Source organism: Lissotriton helveticus, chromosome 7 (genome assembly GCF_964261635.1).
Source record: "Lissotriton helveticus chromosome 7, aLisHel1.1, whole genome shotgun sequence".
NCBI lineage: Eukaryota > Metazoa > Chordata > Amphibia > Caudata > Salamandridae > Lissotriton > Lissotriton helveticus.
This window is the reverse complement of record NC_136068.1, coordinates 910,352,449-910,374,151: the sequence shown is the minus strand read 5'-3', so window position 1 is coordinate 910,374,151 and position 21,703 is coordinate 910,352,449. Positions and strand designations below refer to the sequence as shown.

At 44.6% G+C, this 21,703-nt stretch overlaps 1 protein-coding gene across 1 annotated transcript in view; it reads left to right on the top strand.

Moving 5' to 3' along the window:
• GABRA1 (gamma-aminobutyric acid type A receptor subunit alpha1) overlaps positions 1 to 21,703 on the top strand; it is a 516,827-nt gene that overhangs the window by 376,267 nt on the left and 118,857 nt on the right. The window lies entirely within an intron of this gene.

Genomic DNA, 21,703 nt, shown 5'->3' with positions numbered 1-21,703 from the left:
TGGGTGCGTCTTTCGCGCACCTCGGACGTGGCGCTCTTCTGCCCTCTTTGGGGTAACCGTGATCCTGGTGGTCTGTCAGCCACCTCTTCAACCTCTTCCTGGTCACTCCTGCTTGGTGCTCCTTCGACTGTGCCTTTCGTTTTCTACACTGGGTGTGCCTGCTGCACATTTTGTTCAGTTTTCTGCTCCTGAGACTGTAGCTGCTGTTCCTGTGCTGCTGCGTACTTGCTTGGTGTTGTACTTTCCTCTTCAACGTCTACGTATGGAGTTGCTTCTTTTTTTTTGCAGACTTTGCATGCCCTGGCAGTCTTTATTTTGGTCTCACTATGGTGCATGGTCTTTCTATAGCGCTCTCCTCCCATCACTTGCTTTCACTCGCACTGTGCCCTGTAGGAGCTTCATCTAGCACGGGGAATACCAATGCAGTAGGGGTTGCTTTGTCACCTCCTACTGTCACTTGGTACTTTTCACTTTTGTCTCGATTGTTCTTCATGTTATAGCAGCATGCAGACTGCCTAACTGTGCACTCTCCTTTAGCAGCGTTTGATCTACCATTTAAAGACTTGTCTCCTCAGCAGCTTCCCCACGCTGCCGACTGTTGCTCAGCTCTTTTCTTAGACACGGTCCCGCCAACAACCAGCAGGTGGAATTGCCACTTTAAGCTTCAATACTCAGGCATCGCCGCTTTAAGACCCCCAATCAGTTTTCCAGGATGCTAGCTTCGCACAGCTCCTCCGGTGCTTTGAACGCCAGCCTTGTGGAGTTAGGGGTTTCCAGCCATATGACGGGGCACCTTCTCAGACGGACATCTCCTGGGGAGCATGCTAGCTGCCAGTCTCGGCAGGACCTCCTTTCTTCACCGCCGTGAGTCTTGTTTCATCACCTTTAGTTTGTCCTTCAGTGGCATTGCAGGAATCGCATGCGTCTCAGGAGGTTCTCCCGCCTGACAGTTGTATCTTTGTTGTATAGCATTTTAGGACCCTAGTGTAATGTTCCCGTTTCATGCCCTTATATAGGTATAAATCACCATATCCTTATATAGGCATAGAAATCATAACCATATTTAGACATAGCTCATGCAGTGCAAATATGGCATGGCTACTTCCACTAGTTCCGAAAATCCACAACGATTTCTTGGAAAACTCAGCTTCAGCAGCTAGGGACTTCCCCTTGCTTGAATATTGATTTGTCCAGGAACTCATGGAGTTTTCAAAGAACTGAGACTCTTTGATGGCATTATTATGTCCACCTTTATGTCAAACTCGGCACCTTTAATGTATAAATAAGCCCACACTTGCTATAGCAAGCACACAGTCGTTTGGAGCAGTTCGACTATCTACTTGCCCGACGCATCCTGCTACAGCAAGTGCCGAAGGAAGCCGACCCTCCAGCAGACGCACTGAGAGAGACGCTGTCTTTCCTCTTGCCAAGAAATCCAGCTCCAGTGTTTCCAAGCTACCCTTGCGGGTTGTTGGGAAATCGAGTCCTGAGATTGACCTCCTTCATTCTAAACCAAGGTATGGAGCTGATTAGACCCTAAGAGAAATCTTGGATAGATTCTTGGCAAAGAATACTAAAATTATGCTTACACATCACTTACTTCTTCACTCGTACTAGACTTGGTTAGGTACATCGGGATAGGCGTATTTTAGAAGCACCAGTTGAGTACTTTTTAGCCTTTGTAATTTATGTATGTATTTATCTATGGTCTAGGAACCATACAATGCTCTTACAGTATTATTTTATTCTACTCTTCTTACTGTACGCATGATAATTTTCAACCAGTATTATGATTGTAGCAGTTCATTTCTTCTGCATGAGAAAGAAGACTTTTCAATAAATACTTTTATTGAAAACGCCAGTCTTTCTATTTCTCAACACCTCTGGTGAAACGAAGCATGCACGAATGTCTGAGTAAAATATCTATCTATTGTTTCCATGACTCTGAACATCAGTTTTATCTTGGGGAAACAAAGTTGTCATGTTTATGTGATTGTCAGAAACTAAATCCCTTCTTGTGAATTTGAGAAAGTTTCTAGTGACCTCTGAGCTAGCTGGCACTCACAATTAAGTCTAATATGTTCGATAGCGACCAAGTAGACATAAGTCCTACGTCACATCTATAGGATATATTATTCCAATGTGCAGAGCCTATTGGGAATATAGGAACTACACTACATCTTCTCTCCTCGCCGTTCCGATCAACCGCTCGCCGAACACCGTCTCTTTCCATCTCTGCCCGACCGATGCAGCCTCTCAGCTCACATACTGCACGGGGCGGTGCCTGATGCCGGAGGCTGTGGACTGACTTCGCTCCGGGGCAGTCTTTTCATACTTGCTTTCTTCGCTGAGCTGAGAGCTGGAGCTGTTGCTGGAGACTGTGGGCTCTATTCCTGCCACCGCTTCTCTTCCTCGCAGGACATGGAAGTGGTTAGTTGCTCCACTCTCTGTCCTCCCGCATTAGGCTCATCTTCTGCCGTGGATGCGGGGTGGGCTCCCGCGGACCTCCGGTGTTTGGGACCACTCTTCTCTTGGTGCCACAACTCTGTGACACCTTCACTTCTACGAGCTCACCTCCTGCCTGGCGTGTCGTCGCGACAGATGCAGGTGGTTTCCGCTCGTCTCGCTCTTCATTCAGGCCCCAGCAGGCAGGTGGCAGGGGCATAGCACCGGCTCCAGGGCTGACTGTGTGGTCCCTCACTCTTGTCATGTGTCGCCACGTATCAACGGGCACACCAGGTGCGGAGTGGGCTCCGGATCACCTTCTTATTCCTTTGGGCCCTTCTCATACCCGCAGGCCTCTGGGCGCCGGCTCGCAGAGGGGTGTCAACGACATGGGCAACACTTACCCTCACGACGATTAGCTGGGCAGTTGCACGCACGGGCGCATCCCACCCTCATCACCAGTGTAACGTTGGGCCTCAGGCCCACATGGAGAGGATTGACTGACGCAGACACAAGGTAATCTGGTGTAGTAACTGGCTTTGAGTACGTGTGTCCGGCCTCTTTTATTGACAGTGTCACCTGACTGGTGACACCTGTGGTGGGTGGGTGTAAGTCGTGTTACACTGAGGGCAGAACACTAGAATGTGTCTGGCTAGACACGACAACAAGACAAAACTTCTGTCCCAGGATATCTTTTGTTGGGACATTGAAGAGCAGGTAATGTTGAATGAGAAGGCTGCCCCCTTCTCTCATAACTGGCTGGTTCAAGGAATGGTCCGTAGCTGGAAACATTGTCATGATCGTACCATGCGAGGTGTGAGTTGATAGCCCTGATCACTTGGGCATTTTCTTGGAAAAGTGGGCAGAGCATAAAGCAAGGGACTGGACCCATCTTTATGCTGGCAATAGATCAATATGATTTCAGAGTCACTGGCTGTAGCATCTCTAGTTTCCTGCTTCCCTGCTGGTAAAAAGTGCTGACGTTTCCTTTCTTTAAACTAGGAGAGCTCCAATTGTTGAAATAGGAATGTGCAAAGTTGAGGGCCTTTAGACTTCACAACTATGGACACTATTTAGTGTTGTTTTAGTCGGTCTTGTATATCAGTGTAGTGCTGGATGTATGTACTAAGCATGGGTGGATTTTGCGGATCCACGATCCGCGGATTTGCGGATCGTGGATCCGCAAAATCGGCGCATTTCGCGGATTTGCGGATCCGCGGATTTGGGCAGGTAGTGAGGCCGGGGAGGCGGTGCTGCTTTCCTGCTGGCGCCGTATAATTATCGGCATTGCCTGTGCTTGGTGCAGCTAGTGCCTGCCCTTTGTGAGCTGTGACCTGGCCGGATCGGTGAGGTGGACCCTGCATAGCTGCGCAGCCCCCATCGTTGGTACTCTGAGCACTGTACCGATGCTGACCTGCAAGGCAGGCTTCCCTGCACAGCAATCAACCAAGCCTGGAGGTGGCGGCTGAATGTGGGGGCGCGCTGGTCACCGCATGTGCTGCTGGGGGACTCTCCTCGTTTTGGAGCCCTTGTTGGCAGTGAGTCAGCAATTCGGTCCCCCTTCTCAAATCGGAGCTCTCCTGTTCCCCTTGCTCCACCGTGGCTGCCTGTGTAAGACCCTACCCCAGCAACGGGTGCCAGTGTCCAAACCTACATCCTGGCTGACAGGATACTTTGTCCCTTGTGGGCTCATGTGAGGGGGCGCGGGTGGTCTGCGGGGGCCACCTACTGCATTGAAGGCTTCAGCATAAAAGAAAGGGGAGCCCCCGGGTCATTCTCTGCCCCTCCTCCACATGCAGGGCGACCGCCGACATCGTGTGCCGCTGCACCTGGGGACTTGAGCTTAGTGAGTCGGTGGTGTGCAGCAAACTAGAGCAGAGTACATTTTTATAACAGGGCAGCAATGGTGGCCCCCTCGTTAACCCATTGGCATGGAACACCCTTGCATGAAGGGCTGACACTTCTAGCGTGGTGCTCTGCTACTTAATTCCAATGACTGAGTTTGGGGTTATCATGCTTGGAGCCGGCTGAGGCATTATCCCCCTAATATCGCGGCTATCACCTGGCTACAGTTCTGGTTGGGGCACTTGAGGGGGCACATCAGGTGCCATCACCCTTACTGCGTGGGGAACATCTGCACTATGGGCAAGCTGGATAAAGCCCAATCAAAGCTGAACTTTGAACTGCGCAAATTGAGGCAGAGAGAGGAGGCCTCCAAGACGTTAGATTCGGGAAGAAGGCACACCTGCCCAGACTCGATGACGCGCACGATTGTTTTTGGGCCGATGAATGAGTCACTGAATTTGAGCTGAGGAAGAAAAGAAAGCACACCAGCCTGGCCTGTTGTAACTATTTTACGATGGCGCCGGCAAGCTGCCAGCGCCATCCTAAAATAGTTACTAAATTAGCTTCAACAGGAAGCTCTAATAGATAAAATCGAGCACCTGCTTTAGTTTATCTATTAGAGCTTCCTGTTGAAGCTAACTTAGTAACTATTTTAGGGTGGCGCTGGCAGCTTGCCGGCGCCATCGTAAAATAGTTACAACAGGCCAGGCTTCAACTTTTGCCCCCGGATCCGCCGCTCGCGGATTTGCGAATTCTCGGTAAATTCGCGGGAGTTCACGGATCGCGAATTTACCGAAAATTCGCAAAATCCGCGAGCGGAACGGATTTTGCGCTCATACTTAGTATGTACTGCTATAATATGCTATCGCTCTGTGGGAAGAAAAACATCTAGAGAAAAATATTGCAAATTTTAATTATATTCTTAGCAGTCATTAAGAAAAGAGAAACAAATTGAGTAAATATAAAATACACACACTCTTCTGTATCAGAAGTTATTGTTTTTTTTTTACCTTATCTCTGTCTCTGGTATCTTTGTGGTATCCTCAACTGTTTATGTGATTGTGTAAGTTAGGCTTCACCAATGAGTAGCCTATGATATACTGGTAGCTCGCTAGCTACCTGTAAGTAGCTCTCCTGTGTGCAGCCAGCCTACTAAATTAGAAGGTATTAGTTGGTTGAATTGATATATGGATACCAAAATGTAAGACAATAATGTGTTTAGTTTTAAGAAACCCATTAGCTGGTGTTCGGAGAAAAATGACTGCATTTTCAAAATATATTTAAAACTATTATTTTGGTGATAAATCATGGTACGGGGGAGACATTATTAATATTTTTACTTTTGGGCCAGGGACATTGCAGCTATGGCTGTTATGCATTACTCACCAAAAGGCATTCCAGATAAACACAGTCTTGTATACATTACTGCTTTCAACTATGCGCTAGGAACTGAGATGATCACTGCTAGTAAGCTTGTTAATTGAGGCCACTAATGTAATCTTGTCTGATGTTGTCACTGTTACAACATTTATATTACTAGTAGCTTGGAATGATTTAAATTTATTATAAGTAGCATGTATTACAGAAAATGTTGGCGACCCCTGGTGTAAGTGAAGGTTTCCCTACCTGTCAACCCCATCAACAGCAAATGTAAACACTTCCCTCGACTGTTTTTATAAAATCTCAGCCCACCAGCTGCACCTTTCAAGCTTGTCGGAGAGTTATGGTCAAGGGTGCTATGAGTGAACATGCCCGTGGGAACATAGGAGGTGGGAGTGTACAGTTGGGGCTTTTATGTCAGATTCATCATCATAGTTCCACACAAGATGATGAAGTTCCGCATGACTGCCCCTATGTTGTATGCTCGTGCTTACAGCAATGTATTTTTCCCTCATCATCCAATACAAAAGAAAGTGATTCTGTTTTATAGTCAACATCCTTAAGATGTAGCCTGATTCAGGTAATAACAGTTTTTATTTCACAAAACATATGGACAGAGTAATGAGTGGTTTATGGCATTCCTGGCTAAACCTGTTCTGCTCAAACGTCCCTCTTTGTTGCTGAAGTGTGATTTGGTGGACACATGTAATTTCCAGATGGTGATGGATGTCAGTCTATTGATGCAAAGTGACTGTATAATATATGGCACCTCACATCTTCACCCTTTACAACACAGCAAACAACATTATAGGAACAATGCACAGTGGAGATTCATGACAATATTTACATGGCACAAATAAGAAAATCAAAGGAGAACTATTACAATAAAACTATCTACTAACATATTCATCAAGGTATTGGGGTTGTTTATGTACTGTACTAATTCTGTTATCTGTCACACAAACCCCAGTATGCAAGTTTGTGCGTTTGGAGACAGCATCAGAGGCATCGGAATTTCCTCTAAAATGTTCTCTCATGCTCATTTTATGAGAGACAATATCAACCACACAGCTCTTGTTCTAGATTATACCGTTGGCAGCCTTGATAGCAATTGTGGGTAACTTCACCATCCTCTGTGAATTGGTGAGCATGGACCATTGGCCACACCAATTTCTGACCTCAACCCTAATCTCACCAACGCAGTAACTAGATCATTGTTTTCCTTCTTTTTAGTTGTAACACCTCCTTACGATTCCTTCAAATACCCCAATCATTGTATTTCATGCCTTTCTCATAATTCATCCACCCTGGAAATAATACATCATTGGTTGCCCTTCCTTTAAAAAAGTTCAAAAGGAGTTTTGCTTGTGGTGGTAAGCAGTTGATCCCTTGTTGAAGCCCATTTCTCCAATTTGAATTATTATCTCCTGCTACCTGAATACATTTCTTTCATGTTCTATTGTTCCTTTCATCTGCCCCATTGGTTTCAAAGGTGATAAATAGAACTTTTCTTGTGAAGAATACCATAAAAAGCTAAGTATTTTCTATTCACCCGAATAAAATTGAGGACCATTATCCAAGAGAATGCACCATGGAAACACTGTCCCTCTTAAAAATATCCTCCAGAAATGTAGTAGTTCATGGGGATGTATTGGCTGGTACACATGAAACCTCTACCGATCTTGAATACAGGTCAAGCAATACAATGAGAGAAGGTGTTTATTTTCACCCCTAACAGGACCAATTATGTGAATGACAACCTCATTCCATGGTTGATCAGGAAGTATCCTACAAACCACAGGTAATTTCCTGGGAGTTAAACTCTTATCACTATTTATACATTCGAAGAATTCATCTGACAGACCTTTCCACTTCAATGCCCCCAGCCACAAAAAACAAGCTCTTAATCTCTCCTTGGTCTTGACTATACCCATTTGACCTAAATAAGCCTATGCCACCAACCTACCTCTCAAACGTACAGGGGGAACCAACCATGTACTCCTTGACAGCATACCTCTGTCAAGGGACAACTCATCTTTAATCTTAGATCATGAGTTGTTCAACAATCCAACCTAATCAGATTGAGAAGCTCTTATCGCTTTCAAGAGAATCTAATCTTTTAACAACTCTTCTTTCTACATCTTCAGATATAACTTCATGTCTTCTTCCAAGGAATCTTCTTGAATCTCATCACTGCCAAAACTATTAAATGACATAAACAATCTGCTGATATATTTATGACACCAGGATTATACCCCACTTTAAAACAATTTTGCAGTAAAGCAATAAAACATCTCCTTATCCTTGATGAAATGGAATCAAGACCCTTTTTCATAACAAAAAACACCTTTAAAGACTTATGATCTGAGCAGACCTTAAAAATAGTTCTTTCAACAAGAGTGTTACAATCTTTTAAGGCCCAAAACATTGCCAATGAATCTTTTTCAGTTACAGAGTAGTTAGTCTCTGAACCTCACCAACCATGTACTCCTTAACAGCATATCTCTGTCAAGGGACAACTCATCTTTAATCGTGGATCATGATTTGTTCAACAATCCAACCTAATCAGATTGAGAAGCTCTTATCACTTTCAAGAGAATCTAATCATTTAACAACTCTTCTTTCCACACATCTTCAGCTATAACTCCATGTCTTCTTCCAAGGAATATTCTTGAATCTCATCACTGCCAAAACTATTAAATAATGACATAAACAATCTACTGATATATTTATGACACCAGGATTATACCCTACTTTCAAATTTCTTTTTTGCAGTAAAGCAATCACCCATCTTCGTATCCTTAATGAAATGGAATTAAGACCCTTTTTCTTAAAAAAAAAACACATTTAAAGTCTTATGATCGGAGAAGACCTTAAAAATAGTTCTTTAAACAAGATTGTTAAATTCTTTTAAGGCCCAAAACATTGCCAATGAATCTTTTTCAGTTACAGAGTAGTTAATCTCTGAACCTCACAACCCCTTGGAGGCACATGCAATCAGCTTAGTCAAAGAGGAATCCCTAGGTGTGTTCTAGAACAAATAAGTATTGTGTGGCTATGTAGGTTCTACCCAATCATGCACACTTCTCTACTACAAACATCAAAAGGTGAGCGGTATAAAGACTAGAATTTAAAATTAAATTTCCACACTAAAAATGAACGTTCACAATCTTTTTATTGTTTATAAAAAGGTGAAGACTCTTCTTCACACAAAGTTAAAAATTAGAATTTCAAGGAAAAATTCTTTAAACAAGTACAATAAAAATCAATGAGCAATTAATAGTAAATCATTACATACATCATCAAAAAGCAATATCACATTCATATAGATTATACGACACAGGATAAAAAGAAAAAAGAAATAATCAATGCAAATACCATACAAAGAATGCAATTGGATCCTTATCAAAACCCCCTAACACTGTGGCCTTAAGATTTTCCCGCCACTCTTATTCTAGATCCACCGGTCTTTACTTAGATTTCGGTAGTACAGTATACAATAACCCTGATTCATCAATATCTGTTACTTCCGTGACCTTGTCTGGATTCTACTATTGTAAAAATGCGTCGACGCGTTTCGGTGTTATATTACTTGATGTTGTAACACCTTCATCAGAACATGCCGTCTCTTTGGGGTCACCGGCCTCTAGATTTATAATAAAAACTCCCCTAAACGTATTGTAGGAGTCCCGCATGAGAAACAGCCGTCGGGGAATCCTCCTCCAAACGATCGCTGTTGTTATAAGTTTTAATATACCTCATGGGTGAACTAGATCCTCATGTAGAAAAGGTCTTTTCCTTGCTCTGTGATTAGGTGGGCGTGGATCCCCTCCTCTTTTTATGGATATCTTTGTACAAATTAAAATGTTCTCATGAACGGGCATATAGTCTTATATCTTGACTTGGGAACTGGATATGTTCTGTTCAAATATCTGGTGTCGCCTCTGCCTCGTTCTACTCCTTCTCATGCAATCAAACATTAAATTCCATGTATTTTCTGCAATAAGACCACTTGTAATTATTTACAGTTAGCATCAGTGACAATAGTGGTCTCTTCAACTGGAACAAAAGCCTGTAAACATGATGCATCTTTTAATTCAGTCTTCAACTACTAAAATTCCTCTTGACATGCCTGGTCCCAATTGCATTCCACATGTTTTCCCAGAAGAGCTCATAACAGCGCCGTTCTGTCAGCATAATTCTTTATGAATTTACCATAATATTCATTCATACCCAAGAATGATACTAACTCCTCCATAGAGCAAGGTTCTTTCAGCTCTGCTACTGCATACACCAATTCTTTGACATTCACATTTACCCCTTTCTGTGAGATATTATGTCCCAGGTAACGTGCCTCACATCACTCCAAACTTAAGCTTATCTTGCCCGATAGTCAAACACACCTTGATAAGTCTTTTTAAAACTGCACACACTCAGCCATCTTGTTCTTCCACAATGCTGCAAAAGTTTAAGACATTGAATGTTACACCACAAACTCAGTTCAGCACCTTGCCCATTGCACATCAAAATACTGGGGCTGCAGAAACAAGTCCAAAAGGCATCCTCTAAAACTTCTAAGCCATCGTGGGTGTAATGAAAGAAGTGAGTTCTTTTTAGCAAAAATCCAACTCTAACTAGTGATATGCCACAGTTAGGTCAAGTGTGGTTAAATGTTTTACCTCTTCCAAAATAAATATTAACTTATCATTGTTAGGTAGGGGATGCCTATCCACAATAACCTATCTGTTAAGAGCTCTAAGATGCACACATAAACAAATGTCACCATTGGACAACTTGGTGGCAACTGAAGGGGCCAATCTTTCAGTGGCTTCAAGTGCTTCAGTCACTCTGAAGTACATACATTTCTGTAGTTCAATGGCAACTTTATCTTGAATCCTGGCCGGTACTCTTCTAAACATAGCTGCCACAGGTACAGTCCCTTGCTTGAGCCTTAAGTGATGCTTGTAACTCTTGAGTCATCTTCATTTATCAACAGACAATTGCTGATACTTCTTCCCAGAGTACACCGTCAGAGATTCTATCTATTGTGCCTGTACCTGGGGACTGGCATTGGGATTCAAGGTAACGCTCAGCCTTTTCAGGTGTGGTCATCTTATTAGATCAGCTCTACTTTTCTAAACACAGATTTTACAATCAATGTATTTACTTCCCAACTCCATACATGCATTAAGGAAGCCTAATATCTTTATGGGTTGACCACTATGCTCCCCAGGCCGAACATCCATGGCATTCAATTTAACTTTATTAACAAACACTTGACCACATGTCATCTTTTAGATTATAGTCAAATGTGTGCATGTGGTAGACCTCATAAGCAATGCCACACCATCTACTTTTACCACATTGGTAGGATCATACTGTACTGTGACAATATAGCATTTCTCCATTAACAGATATGGAACCCAAAAGGAAAACAAAACTCAACCACCCTCCCCCCCACCCCCCCTTGGCTCATCCTGCTTATAAATGTGCAGCAAAACATATAGCAGTGTCGACCCTATTTCTCTGTGCGCATCTACGTTAGGAGAGGAGTTGGGGTTGGCCTAACGGCTAGTGGGCTCGACCTCGGACCTGGGGATCTGGGTTCGAGTCTCGGTAACGACGCCCCAAAAAAATAATCTCCTGTGATTCTGGGCAAATCACTTAATCTCCCCGTGCCTAAAAATGAATGCGTGTCCTCATGTAACGTAACTGGTGCTATGTAAAGCGCTCTGATACCTGATTCAGATCGGGTCTAGTTCGCGCTATATAAAACTCTGCAAAAAAAAAAAAAAAGAGATGAAAACATTCCTGTCAAATAAAGAGTCTCGTTCAAAGCGCCCATCTAATGGCGCAGGGCTCTGCACTCCAGAGACCACTGCCACAGCAATATATAAAGCACAAGCGGGCCTTGGGCTTAACAGAGAAACAAGGTCCCTCACCAGAGAACTAAGTCTGGCGAGCCAATGAACCTACCCCCCTCCCCCCATCTCACTTTTCTAGTTCTGGGATTGACAAGGTCACCATTGCAGCTGATGTGGGGGATCTTGCGAGAATGTAGAGCTTAAAATGTAGTGATAGCCACGCAGGCCATGCAGAGATTTAAATGGTATGCATAGGGCCTTAACCGCATCGATGCTGATGACGGAACCGCTCCGTCATCAGCCGCGGTGGCGCTGTGCTGATGACGGAGCGGTTCCGTTATGACCCGCCCGACGCGCCTGCGCGGTGCGTTCTATTGAGCGGGCGGGGCCATGACGGAACCGCTCCGTCATCAGCACAGCTCACCCGAGGCTGGTGACGGAGCGGACCCCCACCCCCTTAGCGCTGCGGCGGAATAGCCGCCGGAGTGAAGGGGTTAAATTGGATGTGTTTTACAATTGGCAAACAATGCAGTTGCATCAGGGATTTAGAAGTGGATTCATATCTTGCAATCCCCGTGAGTAGTTGTGCTGCAGCATTTTGTGCAATCTGGAGTTTATTGATGAAGCGCTTTTGTGTGCTGGTGAACAGAGCGCTACAGTAGTCAATTTTAGACGATATAAGTGTAATGACTACTGTTTTTTGCAGGTTAGAAGGAATAAAAAGGAGTATCTTCCTTAAAACTTTGAGGATGAAGAAACATGATGAGGTAATATGACCTTCAAATGACAATTTGGTATCGAATAGCACTCCACTGCTTTACCTTGTTTCTGGAGAAACATTAACATAAAAGAGGATGAGGGAAACAATCCTAAACATAGCCGTTGTGTTATCCAATAGGGCCCAAACTCTCCAAAATGCTGCATACATCACTTGATGTTGTCTCAACAGCCGATGGGTCTTGGTAATTCTGAAACGTGAGCTTTAGGCTTTCCCAAACAGTCGCCTCCCAACCACAATACTTCTTTTCGGAAGTCAGAGAGTGTGTTTTCCATCAAGGCTTTCCCAAACTCGTAGGATGGCAACACAGACCCATATTGCATTCTCCCAGCAGTAGATAAGGCACGTAATACAAGTCAGACCTCTGACTCTCCCTCCTGCAATGGCACAGGTGAATACTGCAAATGCATTCCACAAACCATGAAGGCATAGCCTTCTGGATGCTTTGCAATTGTTTCCTACATAAGAAAATAACAGTGAGAAACACCGTTTTTCAAATAAACGTGAACAGGAAATTAGATCCCGGACAGCTGAGCAATCCATCTCATGAGTTATCTTGACATTTCCATCTTATGGTGTTCATTCACCAAAACTCATCACAGTTCCGATTGAGGAAGACACACCATCACGTTGATAAACACCTCAGCCATCAACTGAAAACAACTGTCAATCTCAAGGTTCTAATTCTACATAGTATTGTCTGGCATTCCACCATGAAATCAAGATGATGCGCAGGTGACTGTATAAAACAAGAAACAACAGAAACATTGTAATTTCTACTAATATATATGATTGCTTTCTTAACTCAAAACCTCTGACCATCAAGGGGTATTAGAGATTCATATGGAGTTGCAATGTGCTGCTCACCCGCACAAAGATCTACCCAGGGCAGCATAGAAAGTCACAAACAAATATGGATTTCTAAAGATGCCAGGTGTAAAACATGCAAAATAAGGAGTACTACTGATAAGAATGGACAATCCTATCCATTTAAAAAGGAGAAATAAAAGCACTGCTGTGCTGAAACACGCAAAGCACAATTGTGTTAGTTGCATAGGGAGCAAACTATATATGTTTCAGCATCTATTATACCACTTTGATTGCTTGCAGGACAATTTATGATATTACTGAAGGGATCTCAAAGTCTGTCCTGAAACACTAAATGAGACACTACTGTTTTAGCTTATTTACCAATAAAATAAAAGAGGAGGAATTCTCTTTGTTTCTAGACATTTTCCCAGTGCACAAAATACAAACAAGTCACTGACTGAAGTTTGAAGCTTCAGCGGTGCATTGCTCCATGCAAAGCCAGCTCATGGTCTTCTGTCATCGAGCTATGTAGCATAGCAAGGGATGCACAATGTGATGCTGGTCTAGGGAATCCTGCACCTGACTAGGTGAGTTATCAGACACTGTTTCCACTCTCTTTCACTTAGGCTCCATTTAATTGATGAGCACCAGTCTGTCAGAGTCTACAGCGACAGAGGTGCACAGGTATGCATTTTAGTTGTGAGATCCTGCAGAACAACCGGTAGTGCTATGTAAGTGATACAGTACTCTGAGATGCTCTGTGGTTGTGCATAGGAAACTCTGGATACCTATTACAGTGTAACACCATTATTAATGATTCCCATAATAGAAATTCATATAATTTATATGAACTTACTGATATGATTTTCAACATCCCATATCCTGGAAATACTTTCCAGAGATAGACAATTTTCAGATTTTTGGGAGAATTATTTCAGTAAGACCAGAAGGAGGGGCTGAGAATGGTGCAAGTGGGTTCTTGCCGGAAAACCAGCACATTGTGCAATGGTCGTGATTCCAAATGTTCCAAAGAATAACTGTGTCCCAATTAATCTGTCACCTTTGGTGGCATGCTTTCTACCATGTTCCCACATCAATACATATGTGGGTACCTTTCATGTATTCACACTGGTAGCGATCTTTAGTGTGCCTCTTTATTGTGTAAGTAAGCAGCATCCTGCTGGTTTCCTGCAACTTTTACAGAACTGTTCATCCCTCACCCGGCTGGATACATTGAAGCCCATGGTACAACTGAGACATGAAATGACTGAATACGTTGATTTATCAGTTTCGAGCGGGTGGTTACTAATGACCAGAGCCTTGTACTATTTCAGTGTCTTGTAACAGTTCCTGCCTGGAAAAAAGATAATGAAAGGCCACACTTTAACACATTGAAACTAGGTCACCGGTGAAGCTGTGAAGAAAAGCTTTCATTTAGTTATATAATAATATTCAGCATTGTAAGTGTTAGAAATGGGGGACTCTAGTTGGCAATGGTTTGAACCTTTGTCCAAGTAAGGACCCTTCTTCCTAGTCAGCGTAAGTGGGATACAAGTGGGATACATTTCTATAATAACACCTGCTCACCCCATTGGCAGATTTGCAGGAGCAGACAGGCTCTTCTCAGAGGCAGTGTGTAAAGCATTTGTGCAAACATACAGTAATACAGTGAAAACATCACAAATGTACACCACACCAGTTTAGAAAAATATGTGATCTTTACCTAAACCAAATAAGACCAAAACGACAAAAATCCACAATACAGCATTCAAAATATGACTTTTAAAAGGTAGAAACAGTTCTGTCCATAGCAAACTATAGATGCAACACTTTCAACATAAAGTACCTAGGATGCGTTAAAATCATAAACACAAACAGCCGTTCCATACACACAGGGAAGGTGATGCCTCGGTTCCTTACTCCATGGGAGATGATGCCTCAGTTCCTTACTGCCATACAGGGGAGAAGATGCGTTGGTTTCGTACCGAAAGGGAGGTGATGCACCGGTTTCTTACTAAGTGGGAAGGTGATGAGTTGTTTTCTTACTGCGGCTCCAGTGTTGCTGTAGACTTGGCGCCCCGGTGCAATGCAGGAGGATGAGTCAGTTTCTCCATCTTCAGTCCCAAGATGCGTTGGTTCTTGCAGCCGCATAGCAGGGCCTATGTCAGAATTGGTGTGGTGATCTCGGACATCGTAGATCGGTGCACTCAATGCAGCGTGCAGTGATTTTTCCAACCACGGGCAGGTGCTGCATCGGTTTCTTCGCTGATACTTTGGAAGAAGGTGCGGATGCATCGTGCTTTTCATCAATGCGCTACTTTTCCAACAACAGGAACAACCTCCAGAGGTCCAGAACAGCAACCCGCACCTCTTGGCAGGTCAGAACTCCCAGCAAGGAAGTTCAAGGGAGGTGGGGGTGAAGTCTTTGTGTTCCTGAGACTTCAGGACAGGAGGCAAACTCTACTTCAAGCCCTTGGAGATCTTTCTCACGCAAGGGACACAGCACACAGAAAAGTCATTGTCCTTTACTTGGCAGAAACAGCCACTGCAGGCTAACCCCAGAAAGTACACATCAAAGGGGCAGTACTTCTCCTTCAGGATCTCCAGCTCTTCTCTTTGGCAAACGTTTCTCTTGAATCCCAGAAGTGATCTAAAAGTCTGGGGTCTGGGCCCCACTTTTTATAGCACAAATTCCTTTGTTCTCCGGTGGCAGAGAAGCTCTTTGCCTAGCCACAACCAGTTCTGTCCCCTCTGGTACAGTTCAGGTGTGAAAGAAATCTACTCTCCCTACTCTGAATGCAGTCCAGGTCTATTCAGCCCAGCCCTGACTCACCCTGGAAAGGCGGACACACCTCACCCCCCAAAGTGGCTGTCTAAACAGAATGCACATCCCCTGCCCCTGTCACTCCAAAGCCAGGCAGTCAAAACATAAACCAGCAGAGGCACACAGGATGGCCATTCAAGAACATACCTACTTTCTAAAAGTGGTATTTTCAAATACAGCATGTACAAATCATCCTCACTAAAAGATGCATCTTTATATTCTGAGTTCAAGCATAACAAACATTATCTTGTCCCAATGGGAAGTTATATTTATAAGATGTTATAAATGAACTCCCAGTCTGTCCTATGGGACAGATAGCCTTTCAATAGTGAAAAACAAAATTGGCAGTATTTCACTTATCAGGATATGCAGCACAAATCAGGAAATGTCTTACTTTTCACATACACTGCACCCTGCCCGCAAGGGTACCTTGGGCCTACCTGAGAGTTGAATCACTTGTAAGAAAAGCGAAGGTTAGGGTTGGCAAGTGGGTGTACTTGCCAGATTGACATGGCAATACCATAATGCACACATACACTTCAGTGGCAGGCCTGAGACCCTTTTGCAAGGCTACTTGTGTGGGTGGCACAATCAGTGCTTCAAGCCCACTAGCAGCATTTGGTTTACAGGCCCTGGGCACACACAGTGCACTGTACTAGGGGCTTAACAGTAAACCAAATAAGCCAATTATGGGAACACTAATCTATGACAACAATTTACAGAGGGAGCACTTGCACTTTGGCACTGAACAGCAGTGGCAAGGTGCCCAAAGCATCTAGACCAGTAAAAATTTATCCAACGCACAGTAAAAATATAGCCGGCAAAGGCAAAAATACAGGGTAAACCCACGCCAAGGATGCCAGGTCTAACAATATGGAAAGCACGCAGTTGAAATACCACAATGTTAGCATTGAGCACCGCTGTATTTAAAAAGGCACAGAAGTGTCTGCCACTTTAAGCTTATCAAATGTAAAAACTTAATTGATATGCAAAATGTAACTGTTAGAGCCGGGATCCCTGGTTGGTTGAGGTAGGTACCTTAGGCCAGGAAAGGACCTGCGTTCCAACGTCAGGGAAAGGAAGGTCACCTTCTTAGATAACCCCGCTCACCCCCTCGGTAGCTTAGCATGAGCAGCCAGGCTTATCTTCAAGGCAAATGTGTAAAGTATTCGCAACCATGTTCACAATAATCCAATGATGACACCACAAATAGACTCCATACGAGTTCTTTTTAAACCAAGTATAAACTTTATGCAAAAAGATATACGAAAAGACCACACGATATAAAACCAACATATGAAGTTGTGTAATATTTCTCCTGGCTGGTTGTTAGGCCAGCCAGCCCTTGTAAGTTCTGGCGATGTCAATGAACACTTCTAAACAATCTCCTGTACTCCTAATATCATGTCATACAGTTCGTAATGATGGAATCAGGCTCTTTTGCCATGTAAAAATACTGTTATGTGTAAAGTAGCAATCAGAGACTCTGCAATGAAAAGAATGCAATGCGTAACGCAGCAATCAGGCACTTTGCAAGATCAAATAATGCAATCCATAATACAACCACCAAATAACGCAATGCATAATACAACTGCCAGATATGTCATTCTGCAAAAATAAGACAATGCGTATACACTAATCAGGTAATTTGTTATGCAGGAATAATGTAATGCCTAATACACTAATCAAGTAGTTTGTTATACAGAAACAAGGCAATGCGTCATACGTCAACCAGGTAGTTTATCATACAGAAATGATGCCATGTCTAATACATCAGTCAGGTACTCCGTTCTGCAGAAATGGAATACTACACAGTACTCTCAGGCCCCGATCACAGGGTCTCAGGTGGTCTCTTCGCCTCTCCTTCTGACCTGCAGTCAGCCTATCACAGTAGCCCCCAACACAATACGATGTAATCCTAAACTGCAGTTTCGCACTCCGGTTCCTGTACTGCCACTCCCTTGGCAATACGGGTCGCAACACGAGCTGAAGCAGAGGGTCACGCTGCCAGCACGAAAGAGAGGCCAAGAGTGTCTGCCTCTGAGCCCCCGCCCTTCCCCAGGAGATGACACGCGTTACCTGGGGTCGCAACCACTCTCCTCTCCTTGTCCAGTGGCTGGGCATCCAATGCAGCTTTGCAAAATGGCAATGGGGGCTCAGGCTGGCAACTCAGCTCCTCCCGGACTGCTGGTCTGGGTTGCTTCATTTGCGAAGATCTCAGGCTGCCACAAAGTAGACGCACACAACGTCGCTGTCTCCTCCTTCCTCCGGGTGTGAGATCACTGGGCACTCCACACACAGGACTCAGGCTGCATGAAGATCACGCGCACAGAATTGCTGAGACTCACTTTACTCCAGTGCACACAATAACACTGCAAATTCTCACAAAAGTCTCCCGGTTCACAACGCACCCGCACACAGCGGCGACAAGACTCACTTGGATTCCAGTGCACACGATAAGAAGGCACATCCTCACAAAAGTCTCCCAGTGCACAACGCACCCGCACACAGCGTCGATGAGACTCACTTGGATTCTGGTGCACATGATAACAAGGCAAATCCTCACAAAGGTCTCACGGTGCACAACGCATCCGCACACAGCGGCGATGAGACTCACTTGGATTCTGGTGGACACGATCACTGGACAATCCTAACAAATGGGGTTCAGGCTGCACAAAACACACGCACACAGCGTCGCTGATCCTTGCTTAGACTCCAGGGCCCCAGGATAAGAGGGCAGTTCTTATGAGGGTCCAAGACCACAACAGCACGCTCCCACAGTGCCGCTGAGACTCTCCTGGAAGCTTTTGTGTTCCTGTGTTTCCAAACAGGGAGCCAGCTCACCTCAGGCCCTTGGGGATAAGTTACTTAAGGACTCAGCACAAAGCAAAGTCCTTCAACCAGTTGGACACAGCACACAGCAAAGTCCCTTTAGTCTTTCCTTGGTTAAAACAGCAAACTGCAGGCCAGCCCCAGAACACACAGTAAGGTTCAGTCCTATACTTTAATCTCTTCAGTTGTTTCTTCCTTGGCAAAGGTCCTCTTGACCACGAAGTAGCTCCAGTCTTGTTCACACTTGATCAAGCCATTCTCCAAAGTTCAGGGGCTTGAGCTCACATAGTTAGACCCCTTGTTGGAAATGGCCCTTTTTGCAGGGTTATCCCCAAACTTTTTGCTTCTCCCTCCTTTAGTTTCCTGACCTGTCGTTGTTGACTATAGGACTCTGGGCATGTTACCACTGCTAATCAGTGCTAAAGTGCATATGCTCTCCCTGTAAATTGTTATTGTGATTGGTTATCCATGATTGGTAAATTTGTTTTACCAGTCGATACCTAGTAAAGTGAACTGAGAGTGCCAGAGATGGTAATTCAAATGCTACTAGTGGGCATGCAGTACTGATTGTGCCACCCACATGAGTAGCCCCAAAGAGATGTCTCAGGTCTGCCACCACAGTGTCTGTGTGCAGTTGTAAACTGCCATGTCGACCTGGCCAGTGCACCCAATTGCCAGGCCTTACCCTTCCCTTTTCTTACACATTGGACACCCCTATGGTAGGTCCAGGGTACCCCCCTGGGCAGGGGGCCTCTGTATGTGAAAGGTAGGACATGGACTAGTGTGGGTAACGTCCTGATAGTGAAATACTGCCAATTTCGTTTTTCACTATTGAAAGGCTATCTTGCCCATAGGCCAGAATGGGGAATGCTGTGTAACAGGTTTACCTGCATATCTTCCCATAGGAGTGAGATGAAAAAATTGGAGTCTGGTATCCCTGAACTCAGAATGTAATTACACATCTTTTAGGAAGGATGGTTTTTAAATTCTATGTTTGAAAATAGCACATTTAGGAAGTGGCTATTTTCTTGTTCAACCTTTCTGTGTGCCTCTGCCTGTTTGTGGATTGACTGTCTGGTTTGAGAGTGACAGGGGCTGGTGTGGCTCCAGGAGTCTGGGTGAGTCAGCACTAGGCTGAATAGACCTATTTGCATTTGGAGTTGTGGGAGGAGTAGCACCTGGGCCTGAATAGGGCTGTGCCTGCCTTCCACAATGCTGCCTCCACCTCCTGTGGTATGTCTGATGACCCTGGCCCACACTGACAAAGGAAGAAGTTGTGCACTGGCAGGGTGCACCCAGAACTGGCTTGGACTGGGTCCAGGACCCTTCACATATTGAGAACAAAGACTTTTGGGGTATACATATGAGAGCTGAAACCCCTGAAAGTTAGACTGCTTTGGAACCAAGCAGGAACCTTTACTGAGGAGAAAAGCTGAAGGAGAGGTAGTGCCCTTGGTGTGTGTCTAGGGTTGGCCTGTAGTTGCTATTTCTGCCAAAGGAAGGACTAGGGACGTTGCTGTGTGCTGTGTCCCCCTGCTTGAAAAGGACTTTGCTGTGTGCTGTGTCATGAAAAGAAAGTCTCCAAGGACCTGAGAAGAGCTGGCCTCCTGTTGTGGAAACACAGGGATATAAAAGTTTCCAAGACTACTTTGTGATTAAGAGGAATCCCTGCCAAAGAAGATCCTCTGAAGAGACTGAGGGGAAGTACTGCCCTTGCTGTGCGTCTGGGGTTGGGCTGCAGTTTGCTGTTTCCACTGAGGAGAGAACGAAAGGACTTTGCTGGGTGCTGTGCTCCATGCTTGAAGAAGGATGTTGCAGTGTGCTGTGTCCCTCTGAAGAAAAGTCTCCAAGGGCCTGAAATGAGTTGGACTCCTGTTTCCGAGGTCCCAGGCACAAAATGAGTTCACCCCCAGCTTCCCTGAACTTCCTTGCTGGGAGTTCCAGTCTGCCAGGAGGGTCTGTAACTGTGTGTGAGTCTTTTTTGCTGAAGGGAGCTGGAAGCACAACGCAACGAGAGAAGAGTGATGCCGCCACAGCAGTCGCTGTCGCATCATCGAGAAAGCGTGTTACCACTGCCACTGTTTGCCATCACATCACTGGAGAAGCATGCGCTGCACAGAAGGTGCTGTCGCATCACCGGAGAAGCGTGTCGCAGAGCCGCCGAATTGCTGAGGAAGCGCACTGCTGCTGATCATCGCCGCAACACCAGAGAAGCATGTCGCCATCACCGAAAGTGTCTTCGCATTACCAGAGAAGCCTGTCGCAGGGCCTGTCGTGGCTCAGAAAACGGCCATCGGGCATGCACACATCGCCTCCACGTTGTCGCATCGCAGTCAAGACACCATTTTCTCGCATAGCACTGGATCGCCGCAACACATCGAGGTGCCATCTTGTGGCATCAGAACCAAAGCGCAGGAAGAATCGACACATCGTCTTCTCTGCGACCCTTTGATTTGTTTTGTGTTACGCATCCCAGGCACTTTGTGTCAAAGTGTAAGTGTTCCCTGTATAAAGTGTAATAGGTAATTGGTTGTCCATGATTGGTATGACTGCCTTACTGAGTAAAGTCCCTAGTAAAGTGCACTATGTGTGCCAGGGCTGGTAATGCAAATGCTACTATTGGGCCTGCAGCACTATTTGTGCCACCCACACAAGTAGCTTTAAAAAGCGAAATCAGGTCTGCATTGCAGGGCCTCAGTGCAGTTTGTTAAACTGTTGTTCTGTCAAGTGCATTCACTTGCCAGACCTTGCCCTTCCCTGTACAGTTTAATATATCATTAATATTTACAATAAATAAAAAGAATAGTTCAATAAATCCATAATCCAGAACATACACACTGGCAGTGACACAGTTGGAAACTGCATGAGCTGTGACTCACGTAAGATAAGACAAAATCACCATGAAAGTTCGGAAACATTTAGTTC